The following is a 14622-nucleotide window of genomic DNA, read 5'->3' on the forward strand; positions in this document are numbered from 1 at the left end:
AAGCTGCAAACTGGAACTTATTTCCCCCTGGAAGCTGTGGTTAATCTGATTACCAAGCCAACTTTCCCCTTAGTACCATGATCCTGTTAACACCATCCTGGCTCATTATTTATTTAATGGTGACATTGGTGAGGGTCATTAGTACTGAATATAAATTCTTACACTGGTGCTTGATAAATTGCAAAGGGTTCAAATTATAATGTGGCATTCTAGACAAACTTTTTGGCTGTGTGTGGGCAGGGAAGAGATGAGACAGCGTCCCCCTATGTAGCTCTGGCTGTCCTAGACTTGCTATGTAGACCAGGCTGGCCTCGAACTCACAGAGACCCACCTTCTGAGTGCTGGGACTAGACAAACTTATATTTAAAACAGAATTAAGTTTGTAGTAGAATTAAAACCCTCATTCTGAACCCAAACGCCTTAGGCAGTTCTATTAAGAGTACACATTACTTTTAGGTACCAGGCTTCTGGTCTATGGAAGTTCCACAAGCCCTACTCATTGCTCCAGGGAAGGAATGTGTGTGGGGAGATTGTAACTTTATCTGATTGATACCTCTATGACGTGGTGTTGGGAATACTGCTGAGATGCCTGATGGAGGTTCTGAAAATGACTATCACTTCACTGGGCAATTTTAGGTCGAGAATGCTCTTACTGACTGCTCAAAATGTTCCCAGATACTTAGAAAAAGTCACTTTATTAACATGCTTTCAAATCAGATATTTGTGTATCTCCTGCGTGGTTTGAACTGTCCTTTTCTTCCAGGAGAGAATGTAATTATCAAGCCTAAATCTGATTGGGTATGGTAGCAGTAGGCATAGTGCCACTTACGTGGGAGGCTGAGGCAGGGGGATTGCCGAGCCCAGAGTTCAGCGTCAGCCTGGACAACAGAAATGATGTCTTTAAAACATAGTTGTTGTTAATCTGATGTTCATTCTAAATTCTATTTATCTTTGCATAGATGGCTTTTTCTTTAGTGGAACTTGACCAAGGTTGCAGACTTGTAGTTTTCCGGTATTTTTTTATTCAGTTGCTGCTTCAGTTTATATTTCGGGGGGTAGGGCTTAGATTGACAGTGTCTTTAGCATTGGGTTATATAATTTATGATCATTTATTTAGATTCCAAGCTTGTAAAAGTATTGTTTTAATATGTGTCTTTACTATGAGAACTTTTTATTCAGATATTTCTTTATCATATTATTTTACTGCGTTTACATGTGTATTATTTTTGGAACTGGGATCAAGCCTGGAGCCTGGTGCATATCTAGCCATATTCTTTTACTTCTAGATAAGAATTAGACGGGCTTTATAAACTAATGAAATACTTCTAATTTTTTCAGTGTGGTGATTTGTGTCCTAGAATCAAACTATGGTTTTAGATTGTCTCCTTGCAATCCAGACCAGTCTAGAGGAAATGATTAAAATTCCGGAAGCATGCATCTTGAGATCATCTGATTCTCAGTGCCTTTATAGGTAGACAGTGCATGTACCTACTCTCTATATTGAACCATAACTTTAGCATTGGTGCTATAATGTATTAAGTCCTGTCTTCGCTTTCCGTTGCTGTAACAAACACCATGGTCCACGCTCTCACTTCCTGATAAGCCCGACACTGAGGGAGCCCAGGGCAAGAACTCAAGGCAGGCACTAAAGTAGGGACCCAGAAGAGTGCTGCGTGCTGCTGTGACCCTCTGGCTGGCTCTTCTTGTTTCCCGATGCAGTCCAGGCCCACCCGCCTAAGCGTGATGCCCTGCACAGTGGGCAGGGGGGAGGGGGTGGGCGGGGGGGCTCTTGATTCAATTATTATCCAAGCCAGTCCCTTACAGCCGTGCCTCAAGAAACCTGATGGAGGCAGCTCCCGTGCTGATGCTCTCGTCTCCCCGGAGAATCTGGTTTGTGTCAAGTTGACAGTAAAAACCAATCAGCATACGTCAGTTCAAGGATCTTACATATTTTATCTTTAATATTCAATTCATTCCCAAGATTTAAGTGAATCATAAATACGACTTATACTGATTAGGAACACAAACATAATTCATACATATCTTTTAGATGTCATCTTATTCAAAGCAATAGTATGTGTAGTGTTGTGTGCACAGACAGACTACTGGGGACAGGAAGCTGGTGCCAAAACGAAATAATTTTCATAAGGTGTTTAAAAAAAAAAAAGACTCGGCACTCTCCCCATGCCTAAACCCATGGTGCCTAGAATTCATTATATAAACCTGCTCTCTCACCCACAGAGATCCTCCTGCCTCTGCCTCCTAAGTGCTGGCATACAGGCCTGAGCCATCACAGTTAGCATCCCTGCCTCTGCCTCCTGAGTGCTGGCATACAGGCCTGCGCCATCACAGTTAGCATCCCTGCCTCTGCCTCCTGAGTGCTGGCCTACAGGCCTGAGCCATCACAGTTAGCATCCCTGCCTCTGCCTCCTGAGTGCTGGCATACAGGCCTGCGCCATCACAGTTAGCATCCCTGCCTCTGCCTCCTGAGTGCTGGCCTACAGGCCTGAGCCATCACTGTTAGCATCCCTGCCTCTGCCTCCTGAGTGCTGGCATACAGGCCTGAGCCATCACAGTTAGCATCCCTGCCTCTGCCTCCTGAGTGCTGGCACACAGGCCTGTGCCATCACAGTTAGCATCCCTGCCTCTGCCTCCTGAGTGCTGGCATACAGGCCTGTGCCATCACAGTTAGCATCCCTGCCTCTGCCTCCTGAGTGCTGGCACACAGGCCTGAGCCATCACAGTTAGCATCCCTGCCTCTGCCTCCTGAGTGCTGGCATACAGGCCTGAGCCATCACAGTTAGCATCCCTGCCTCTGCCTCCTGAGTGCTGGCATACAGGCCTGAGCCATCACAGTTAGCATCCCTGCCTCTGCCTCCTGAGTACTGGCACACAGGCCTGAGCCATCACAGTTAGCATCCCTGCCTCTGCCTCCTGAGTGCTGGCATACAGGCCTGAGCCATCACAGTTAGCATCCCTGCCTCTGCCTCCTGAGTGCTGGCATACAGGCCTGCGCCATCACAGTTAGCATCCCTAATTCTTAGATGTATTCTGGCACCTTCCTTCCGTGTCACAAATCCATGTTGTATATCTGATTCTCTGAGGAATTCTGGCCGAAGTGAGAAGCTGAGCGTGTAGGCGGCTCCCTGCGGCCTCTATGCCTGCCGGTGTATCATTTGCTGGCTATGTTGACTGATATTACATTATCTCAGGCAGTGCATTCTGGCAGCGCTCGGTACTATGTGACCATAAACATCACCAGTTACACCGCGGGCGTAGGATTTAAGCAAGTGCCGTACCACAGCTCTGAGTGTTCTCATTTCGACAACTTTCCTGTGTAGTGCTTAGAAGTTTTCCTAGTACAATGTACACAGCATTTCCATTTGAGCTCAAAGTGACATGTGAATGGGAAAGTATTGGGAAAATGTACTAGGGAAAAGGTCTGTAAATGGTTGCCTGGAAAGGTCTCTGTTAGATTAGGTGCTAAATGTATTTTTTTTTTCAAAAGCAGACTTCTGCATATTTGCCCTGCATTGCAAGAAGATTCTTTTAAGTTGGCATAAGTCATTGAAATGAGTTTAGCAGACTTTGGACCAAACTTTTAAAGGATAAATAAATAAAGCAACTCCATGTAATCTAAAAGGACTGATGGCAGTTTGCTAGATTTCAGAAGAAATCTTTAGGAAGTATAGCACTGAGTTCTCCATTAGAGTAAACATCAGTACCGTGTATGGGAAGAAACTTCCAGATTGCTGTGTTCTGAGCTGTAGGAGCAAGGTTTTAAAATGACAGAAGCATATTTATCCATGTTTTAGCCTCTATGTCATCCTAAACTGTTTCCTGTTTAGGATTTATTTTATTTTATGTGTATGAGTGTTTTCCCCTACACAAATATATATATGTGCACTGTGTCTGTGTTGGCTCCTGCAGAGGCTAGAAGAGCATGTCAAATCTTCTCAAACTGGAGTTACAGATGGCAGTGAGCCACCATACGGGTGCTAGGACCTGAACCCAGATTTTCTGGAAGAGCAGCCAGTGCTTATAACCTCTGGGCCGTCTCTCTAGCCCCCTATCTTGAGTTTTATTTTTATTTTATATTGTGCCTATTAGTCCATTGATACATAAGACATTTATGGGAAACTTTACAGTCAAAGGGATCAAACATGAAGAAATTTGGAAGACGCTGATCTAGATAGCCTTTCTGGATCCTTTGTGCGCCTGTAACAAGAAGGACCACAACCACACTTGTCAATCACCATTCTCCTCGACTGCTTTCTTTTTTGCTGTTTGAGAAGAGACAGTCTAAGGAGACTATAGTTGCAGAAGGTACATATCAACCCTAACAGAGAACAGGATGGGCGTTCACCGTGCTCTCTTAAGCTTTGGCTGTAGTGGAGTACTAAGGAGTGTCACAAGGGCACTTGGTAGGTGTCTGATCCCTTATGGCTCTGAAGACCCATATGGTTGGTGTGGCTGATGGAACTGTGAACCTGGGAAAGAACTGAGCAGAGCTTTGCATCAGCACCCCAGGGGCCTAGGTGTAAGTCACACACACACACACACACACACACACACACACACACACACACTATATTGAGTTCCATATAGGAGCTCAGCGAGTCAGCTGCTGCCATGTTAGAAGGATTTTGAATTTAATTTCAGATTTATTATTTTATTATTTTTATTATTTTTTTTAAAAGAAGCGTTTTCCAGTTTGCTGCTGGTAACTAAGTTTCTAGTGTTCTTAAGCTAGAGGACGTTTGCTGCCATTTTACAGTGTCCAGATGTGTTTCCCAGCACTCACAGGGCAGCTTACCACTGTCTGTAGCAGCTCAGGGGATCTGGCCTCCATGAGCAGCAGGCACACAGTGCTGACTATATCACGAGAACCCAGTGAACAGTGTCGTCTTATGTCAGAAGGGCTAGAGAAATAAGTAACTGAAGATGCTAACTGGCTACATTTTTAGATATGTTTTCTTTCAAATTCTTACTGAAGCCCTTAAGAATTTTGTAGCCCAGGCCAGTGAGGTGGATTATCAGGGGAAAGCACTCTCAGTCAGGCCCGAGGATCTAAGATCTGCCTGAGACAGTCGGCCCCTGCCAGTTGTTCCCTGACCTCCATAGTATGTATGGCCAAGCACACGTGCACACAGGCACACACAATAAATGTAAAAATAATAATACTAATATTGTAGACAGCACAGAAGGCTTTCCTGGCTGCTGTTAATCCAGCTAGCTGCACTGTGCTCTTGGGGAAGGAAGAGACTAGAAGTTTGGATCAGGTAGCCAATAAAACCGACAGAAATGAAAGCCAGAGCTTCCATGCCCGAAGTTGGTATTACTGCTTGTAGTATGCCTGCCCTTTGTTTCATCTGTCAAGGGCAAAACCTACATTTTATTTTATTAAAGCCCTGGAGGAGGTTTTTCTGGGACCTGTGTCCTTATTTCCGAGTTAGATCTAAAAGTAGGTTCCCGTGGAACCTGCAAAATACACATTTTTTTTTCCTGACTTCCTTTCTCAAAACCCAAGTGACTGTTGGGAACATATCCGAGGTGCAGGACAAGAGATGGGAGTGGGAAGGAGAGCAGAGGCAGAGCCTACACGCCTCCTGTGGAATGTGGGCTTTATTCCAAACGCCCCGGTTAGCCCGGCTCGCTCTGTCAGCTGTGTATTGTGGCCCCGTGGCGACCGGAACTGGAGAGAGCCACGCAGACCTGACAGAGTCCTCACTGTGAGGCCTGAAGCACTGTTGTTTCTCTTCTTTTGCTGCCTGGTAAAACCCTGCGTGTCCTTGTGGACAGTCTTCAGACTTCAACGGAGATCCATCTGGGAACAAGAGCAAGAAGGCGGAGAAGGTAGAGTGACTGTCTATAGCCCCCACGTCTGTCAGCTGACCAAGGAGGGCAACAAACAAACAAACAAACAAACCAAAAACCCCAACAACCTAGTCAGAGATATGGCCTGGGCAGTGGGCTGTGCGATCAGCTGACTAAGCACACGTGGCTTAGGAAGCAAGGACAGGCTGACTGCCTGAACTTGGGAGTCATAAACAGATACTAGGCTATATTCTATTGTAATATTTTTTTTATTGTGATGATCTCATCTTTAAACATTTTACGTTTAAAAAATTTTTTTGTTATGGTGGAACAAAACTTTTTGGTGTGATAATTCCACTTTAAACCTTTTACTTTATTTTTATTGAACATAAATTTCTTAATGTATAATATATTCCGATCATGGTTTTTCCCATCTCCTCTAAGGTCCTCCCCACATCCCACCTGTCCAACTGCACGTCTCTTTCTCGCTCTCTTTAGGAACCAAAGAAGAACCGAGGCAGGGGTGGAGTGGGGAGGCGCACGCCTTTAATCCCAGCAGTCAAAGAGGCAGAGACAGGTGGGTAGTTGTGAGTTCGAGGCCAGCCTGGTCTACAAAGTGAGTCTAGGAAATCAAGGCTACACAGAGAAACCCTGTCTCGAAAAACCAAAATCAAAAGAAAAAAGAAAGAAAAGAGAAGGGAAGAACATAAGAGAAACCAAGCAATCCAGAATAAAACAAAGCAGAGAAAAGAAACAGAAACAAAAAGCAGAGGAAACACACGCTGAGGCGCAGATACCACTGAGTTCATTTTGAGGCTGGCCATGCACTGCCTGACGCGGGCCCTCCCTTAAGTGTACACCCAGGGAAACTCCTTGGAGAAGCTACTTTTTCCTTTGTGAGCGGCTGTCGGTCAGATATGGTTTGTGGGTTAGAGGTGGTGACGCATGCCCACGTCCTCTCCCAGCATTGGGACCTCACTTGGGATATGTGCGTGCTGCCACAGTCTCTGAGTTCATTTGTGCACCAGTCCTGTTGTGTCTGAAAGACACTGTTTCCAGCCTCCTCTTCCGTATTTTTCCCTGATCCCTGGAGGAAGGGTTTGATTTGGACATCCCATGTAGGATTGAGTGTTCCGGGGTCTCTTGCTCTGTGAATATTGTCCACTTGGGCATCTACTGAGGGAAAGAAGTTTTTCTGGTGGTGGCTGAGTGCTACTTAGCCTACAGATAAAGCGGAATGTCCTTAGGAGTCATGTTGTTGCTTTTTTCCTTTAGCAGAACAGTAACATCCCCCACCCGCCAGGCCCATGACCTGTCTGGTCTCAGACTGTTGGCCACGCAAGCAGTGAAAGGCACGGGATCTGGCTCACGGAGCAGGCTTTAAGTCCAGTCAGATAGTGGCTGGTTACTGCCATAATTGGCACCAGCTTATCGGCATGCTGGCATGCAGGCAGGTCACCATTGTAGCCTGCAGAGTTTGCCGTGGGTTAGTGTTTACCTTTCTCCGCTGGCAGTGGGCAGAGCACCTTCCCGTACCATGACACTGGACTGTAGGGTGAGGGCTCTAGGTGGGCAGCAGCTTAACTTACGTATGCTCAGTGAGTTAGTGGAGGTGTAGGTATGAAACTGCTACTGTAGTACAGTTTCATGTAATCCCTCAAATGGCCCCTTAGTGTTAGCTTCCCTCCCTTCCTTCCTTCCCTTACCCCGTGCCTTCTGTCCTTGTCTTCAGCTAATCCTCCGCACGCTGCCCCTCATCTGTCCTTAACTGTATATTCTATGTGTCCTACCTGTCTCTTCGCTCCTCACTAGTCCCTTACACCTTAGCTCACCTCTGTAGTTCTGTGGCTAGTATCAGTGGTAGCTCACACGCACATATCAGTGTAAGGGAACACATACCATATTTATACCATATTTGTCTTTCTGGGTCTGGGTTACCTCACCCAGGCTGATTTTTTTTAATTAATTAATTTATTTATTTATTTATTTGTAGCTCCATCTATTTATCTGGGAATTTCATGACTTAGGGTTTTTGTTTTTTTAACAGCTGACTGATATTCCACTGTGTAAATGTATGACATTTTCTTTATTTATTAAGTTGGTGGATGTCTAGGCCTTTTCCAGTTTCTGACTATTATAAATAGAGCAGGAATGAACATGGGTAAGCAGACGTCCCGGGTCAGATGAGGTGTCCTTTGTGGATATGCCTAAGAGTAGTATAGGTGCTTCTTGAGAAATCTGTGCCCAGCTTCCTGAGGAGCGGCCACACTCACGCCCAGAGTGCCTGTGCAAGCTGTGCATGAGCGGCCACACTCACGCCCAGAGTGCCTGTGCAAGCTGTGCATGAGCGGCCACACTCACGCCCAGAGTGCCTGTGCAAGCTGTGCATGAGCGGCCACACTCACGCCCAGAGTGCCTGTGCAAGCTGTGCATGAGCGGCCACACTCACGCCCAGAGTGCCTGTGCAAGCTGTGCATGAGCAGCCACCTCACCCCGTGTCCTCACCAGCCCGAGCTGGCCTTTGTTTTATTCATCTTGGCTATTCTTGCTGGTGTAGAACAAAACCTCTAAGTAGTTTTGATTTGCATTTTCCTTATGACTAAAGACTTTGAACATTTCCTTAAGTGGTTCTTAGCCAGTTGTGTTTCATCTTTTGAAAACACTCCATTTATTCCTGTAACCCATGTTTTAGCTAGGTTGCTTTCTTGATGTCTACTTTTGTTGTTGTTGTTAACTCTTTACATATTACAGATATTAACCCCCTATTGGATTGTAGTTGGTAAGATCTTTTTCCATCCCGTAGCCTGTCAATTTGCCCAAATGACGGTGTCTTTTGCCATATGAAAGCTTTTTAGTTTCACAAGGTCCCGTTTATTGATGTTGCTCTTAGTGTCCTTCAGAAATGTGCATGTCCCTTGCATGCCCAGTCTCTCCAGGACTTTTATCAAAAAGAGGCGCCGGATTTTGTCAAAGGCCTTTTCTCTATTGAGATGATTGTGTGGTTTTTTATCTCTGGCCTGTTTATATGGCACATGACAGTTATCACTTTACATACACTGAATCATGTCTGCATCTCCAGGAAGACGCCTACTTGGTCATGGTGTGAGCCTTTGATGGGTTGTCTTTGTAAATTTTTTGAGGGATTTTGCCTCTATCCTCACAAGAAAAATTAGTCTGTAATTTTCTTTCTTTGTTGGACCTTTGTATGGTTTAGGTATCAGGGTAACTGTGACCTCATTAAAAGAATTAATAATGTTCCTTCCGTTTCTATTTTAAGGAATATTAAAGTGTATTGGCATTAATTCCCTTTTGAGGGTCTGGTAGAATCATGAATCCAGTGTTCCCGGGCTTCTTTGGTTGGTAGACTTTGAATTAGTGCTTCTATTTAAGTAGGAGTTTGCGCCTGTTTAAATTGCTTATCTGCACCAGTCTTAACTCCAGTAGGCCATCCATATCAAGGTTTTCTAGTTTGGTAAGTACAGATTTTAAAGTATGTCCTTATGATTCTGGCTGTCCTTCTGTCATGACGCTCCTCTTTTTGTCTCTAATTTTACTAATTTGGATCTTCTCTGTCCTTTAGTTAATTTGACTAAGGGTTCATCAATCTTACTGTTTTTTTTTTCTCAAAGAACCAGCTCTTTGTCTCATTAATTTTTGTATGTTTTGTTTGTTATTGGTTTTTCTATTTAATGATTTCAGCCCTGAGTTAGATTATTTCTAGCCTTCTACTTTTGGGTATTAAATCTTCTGTTTCCTCCCTAGATCTTTCAGATGTGCTATTAAATTGCTAGTATGAGATCTTCCCAATATTTTTATGTAGGTACTTAGTGTTGTTAACTTGCTCTTAGGAATGTTTTGATTTCTGTCTCGACCCATTTTTAATTCAGTAGTGAGTTGTTTGGTTTCCAAGAATTTGTATATTCTGTGTCTAACTTTAATCTGTGCTGATCAAATAGGATGCAGGGGTTTATTTTAATGTCTTTATGTCTGTTGACTTCCTTTGTGTCCAGGTATGTAGTCAATTTTGGAGAATGTCACATGAGCTGCTAATAAAAAGGTATATTTCTTTTTTTGTTTGAGTGAAATGTCCTATAAATATCTTTCAGGTCCATTTGCTTTATTTGTTTAGTTTTTGTCTGGATGACCTATCTATTGGTGAGAGTTGTGTCACCCGATATCATTGTGGGGGTCAATGCATGATTTTAGCTGTAGTTGTATTTCTTTTTATAAATTTGGATGTCATAGTGTTTGGTGCATAGATGTTTAGAATTACAATATCCTCTAGGTGACTTTTTCTTTTGATATGAATGCGATGTCCTTCCCTATCAGTTATGATTAGTTTTGGCTTGAACCCTATTTTGTAAATATTAAAATAATAAACCTGCTTGTTTCTTCTGTCCATTTTCTTGGAATATCTTTTTCTGTCCTTTTACCCTGAAGTGATATTTAAGGTGTGTTTCTTGGATGAAGCAGGGCAGTCGATCTTGTTTCCTAGTCCAGCCTGTCAGTCTGCACTTTCTTATTGGGGAATTGAGACCATTGATGATGAGAGTTATTAATGAGCATTATTTATTGATTCCTGTTATGGGATAGTTTCTCCTCCCCCCCTCCCCTTGATTTTTCTGGTCTGGGGTTATTTATTCCTTGTTTGATTTTCCCCCCTTGGGTGTGGTTAGCTTCATCAGGTTGGAGTTTTCCTTCTACTGCCTCTGTAGAGCAGGCTTTGTGGGTAGAAATGCACACATGTGTTTATAGTGGGTTCCTTAAGAAACGCCTGCTGCAGTTGGGGGCTGGTATGAAGCAATGAGGATGGAGAGGGAAGGCAGGAGGGGAGGAGCTGTGCAATCCGCTGGACAGGCGGGGAAGGAGACTTCAGCAAGGGGTCTGCTGAAAATGAGACTGGGGCTTAGATTTGGAGGAGAGGGGTGGGGTGGAGGAGAGCTGCTTCCCCGGCAGCAGTGTGGCTGCAGTTTTAACTGAACATACAAGTAACGAGGTAATAGACTATAGGAACAAAAAAAGAAATAAAAAGGAAAGGAGAGGACGTGGCTGTGGAGGAGAAAGTAACTGTAGATGAAAGGGAGAGGCAGAGGCAGGACATCTGCGAGAGTCCAGGGTGGACATCACCTTGAGCGTGTGAAGAGGGGAGAGGAGCCGCTGGCCTAGAGGGGCAGCCTAGGCCAGGAGAGTGGCTGGATTATACAGGGAAGGGCAGCCCAGGGCCTGGGCTTGAGAACTTTAGGGTAGGGGTGGGCTATGGCAGCCATACCCTATAACAGGTAGGGACTGAGGAATGCTGGGAGAACAGAGAACACAGTGGCCAAGTCTGCTTTGATCTGTTAGCTGCTTGTTCTGGGTTTGAGACTTAACACTATATTTTTATTTATTCATTTTAAATAAAATAACAAGGCTCAGTTCTTTTTGATGATTTATGCAAAAACAATTTAGTACAAAATATGCCAATAAAATATTTACTAGCTTATGTTTTAATATTTCCAGGCTTCGTTTTATTAAGGGTCACAAACATGCAAAGTGGAGGGAGGTTCTATGCCAACCGATTCTTGTACTTTTTAATGTTATTATTTTTAGCCATTGAGAAAATTGTTTTACTACCATGCTATTTGGTGTTGCTATATTGTGATTAGAATACCAATAAATACAAAATCAATTAAGGTTATATTTGTTCTGTGGAAGTGGGGATTTCTCCTAGTTAAATGGCGTATGAAAATGGGAGGTTTTACTTAAGTGCAATCAAGTCTTCATTTCATTTCCTACTGTCATTTTTATCTGAAAAGGCTAAATACTAACATCTATGGGTATAATTTTCCTTTATTACCAAGACATGCTTATTAATAGATAATTTATTGAAGCTGGTTTTGTCATTAATACACGAAAGTTTTTAGTTGCATGATGTGCTAGTTTATATTAGCTTTAAATGAAAACGCTAAGACAGAAAACTTAGCTAACTTCTTAAGTTTCTGTTCAGTAAAATTTGTGTTGAAATAATATCTCTGTAGGGAGGGAAGAGGAGGGCAAGGTGGCGGCTCACTGAGGCTGCAGAGAGCAAGGAGTTCCCCTTTGGCTTGCTCTGCAAATTATGTCTTGCTGGTATTTCTTGTTTTTGTTTGCTCGGGTTTGTTTTTATTGTTGTGTTTTGGGGAAATAAGGTCTTGCTATGTAGCCCAGATGAACCTCCGGTCTCGACCTCATCATTGAATTTTTTAAAAACAATAATTGTTCTTATTCTGTGATTTCTAACAAATAAAGGATTTCAAACATTAAGATAACTCCTTTTATGGTCCAATTGTGGGTCTTGACCGTCCATTTCACTGTGTAAGAGCCACTGTCTCATAGAATGCTGCCATGACCCTATCAGCCTGCCATGCTCGCTCTTCCTCTCCCCTTGGGTTTTCAAGGTGTCATATGGAAGACACATACTTTGCCTTCGGCATCACGCGTGAGTCTGCAGCTTGCTCCTTGTTCTAGCTGAGTTTTACCGTGGCATGGCTGCAGCACAGAGCAGCGTGTGTGCGCTGACTAGGCTTCTCTGGTATTTAAGAGTACAGCCTCAGTTAATATCCACTCATCCAGGTCAGCGTAATTTCACTTTAGGGACTACCTAGAAGTTGGTACTGTTGCTTAAAGTGCATGTGTGAGTGCATGGTTAACTGGACAGGCAACTTCCACGGAGAGAACGGAAAAGCCTGGAATTCGCTTCTACGTTTGTTTATGTTTGCACATTGTCTACTTATGGACAACTGAATCTCCATTTGCTCGTGCAGTTAGTTTGATGTGAGGGTTGAAGCCAGGGTCCCAGGCTTGCTAAGCCCATAGTCAGCCGTGGGGTCCTAAGGCAACTTTGCCTTATTTTAGCTGTCATTTTCCTGAGACAATATTTTGGTTTTCTGGCTTTCGTCTATAAAGGAAAAGAGAATGCAGGCATATCTTAACTTGTTAAATTAATTTGTCTGGTTGTCCCCCATTTATTTACTTATTCATTCATTCATTCATTCATTCATTCATTCATTCATTCATTCATTCACTTTACAGCCTGATCCCAGCCCTGTCCCTCCCCTCTTCCTCAGTGTCACCCTCATGCCCCCTCCTCTCATTTCCTCCTTTTTCACCTCAGAGAAGGAGAGGCCCCTAAGGGATCCCAACCCACCCTGGCATCCCAAGTCACTGCAGGACTAAGAGCTTCCTCTCCCACTGAGGCCAAACAAGGCAGCTCAGTTAGGGAAAAGGGACCTGAAAGCAGCAACAGAGTCAGAGACAACTCCTCTTCCCGTTGTTAGGGGACCCATGTGATGACCAAGCTGCACATCTGCTACATATATGTAGGGGATCTAGGTCCAGCCCATGCATGCTCCTTTTTGGTGGTCCAGCCTCTGTGAGGGCCCCATGGGCCTAGGTTAGTTGACTCTGTTAAATGTCCTGTGGTGTCCTTGACCCCTCAGGCTCCCTCTACCCTTCCACAAGACTCCCTGAGCTCTGCCTGGTGTTTGGCTGTGCGTCTCAGCAGCCGTTTCTTTCAAGTTTCTCAGAAGACAGTTATGCTGGGCTCCTATCTGTTTGTCCCAGGTGGCCACGGGCCTCCGGGGATGGGGTTGAGCTGCGGGCCAGGAATAGTGTGCACAGGGCATGTGGCAGGGCTCCTCACAGCCGGTTTTGTTTTGTCTTTGAGACAGTGTTTCTGTGTAGCCCAGCTGTCATGGCACCTACTCTGTAGACCAGGCTGCCCTGGAATTCAGAGATCACCTGCCTCTGCCTTCTGATTAAAGGCCTGGGATTAATCTGATTAATCTGCTGGGATTAAAGGCCTGTGCCGCCACCACCCAGTTTAAATTCACTTCTTAAAGCTTATCGTTTTGTGGGGAAGAAGGGCGTATCAGGGGTTAAGAGTACAGGCAGCTCTTCCAGCAGTCTTGAGTTCAATTCCCAACAACCACCTCACAACCATCTATAACGGGATCTGATGCCCTATTTTGATGTGCAGGCGTACATATAGGCAGAATACTGAATACATAGTAAATAACTAAATTTTTTAAAAGACTGTTATCTGTTATTTTATTTGTATAAATAGCCAAACTTTTAAAACTCATAAACCTCATTTTCTCTTCAGTAAAATGAAGAGAAATCATTACCTTTTAGTATGTAAGAGTTTGATGAAATGTCCCACGAAAAGAGCTTCAAGTAAGTATTAACTATTTACAGCAAAGAAAAGCAAACCTGGGGCTATAATTTGAATAGGAGGTGGGACATTTGGGAAACAGAAACCTTTGGCCTTTACAGCGATAAAACTTGACCAGGGCTCAGTGGTCTCTGTAATCAGGGCAGTGAGATTTAACTAGACACCTAAGGGCAGTTTTGGCTTCTCCTTGGCTTCTCTTCTCTGTTATGAAAACAGATACATACATGTAACACTAAAAGGATGCAGCAGATTGCATTTATATACCTATGTATTGTATGTTGTACATATAATGTTAAAAGAAAAAGAGACCATGAATCTCAGGCACATGGAATGTGTTGGAAGAAAGAGAGTGATTATATTTTAACTAAAAAGAAAGTACATTTAAATATATGTTAAAAATTTCCATCTGCAGAAAACAAAACTTATTCTTTAAATTCAAATGACTTATGGTGTGTACCTCTGTGTGTGTGTGTGTGTGTGTGTGTGTGACAGAGAGAGAGAGAGAGAGAGAGAGAGAGAGAGAGAGAGAGAGAGAGAGAGAGATTTTTGATCCATGCAAAATGTGAGGACCGTTATGTATGTGGGGAAAATGTCTGTTAATCTGTCATCCCTCT

General features: G+C 43.7%; 1 protein-coding gene and 1 long non-coding RNA gene across 5 annotated transcripts in view; one reads left to right on the forward strand and one right to left on the reverse strand.

Annotated features, from left to right (window-relative positions):
* Window positions 1-14622, forward strand: part of FGD4 (FYVE, RhoGEF and PH domain containing 4) — a 157157-nt gene that overhangs the window by 50647 nt on the left and 91888 nt on the right. The gene's annotated exons all lie outside the window — the stretch shown is intronic.
* LOC311608467 overlaps window positions 5643-14622 on the reverse strand; it is a 51421-nt gene continuing 42441 nt past the window's right edge. The window contains exon 3 of the long non-coding RNA XR_014782977.1: window positions 5643-5827. This is a non-coding gene — a long non-coding RNA (uncharacterized lncRNA). The remainder of the gene's footprint in view (window positions 5828-14622) is intronic.

This window comes from Acomys minous, assembly GCF_964271855.1.
Source record: "Acomys minous genome assembly, chromosome: 11".
NCBI lineage: Eukaryota > Metazoa > Chordata > Mammalia > Rodentia > Muridae > Acomys > Acomys minous.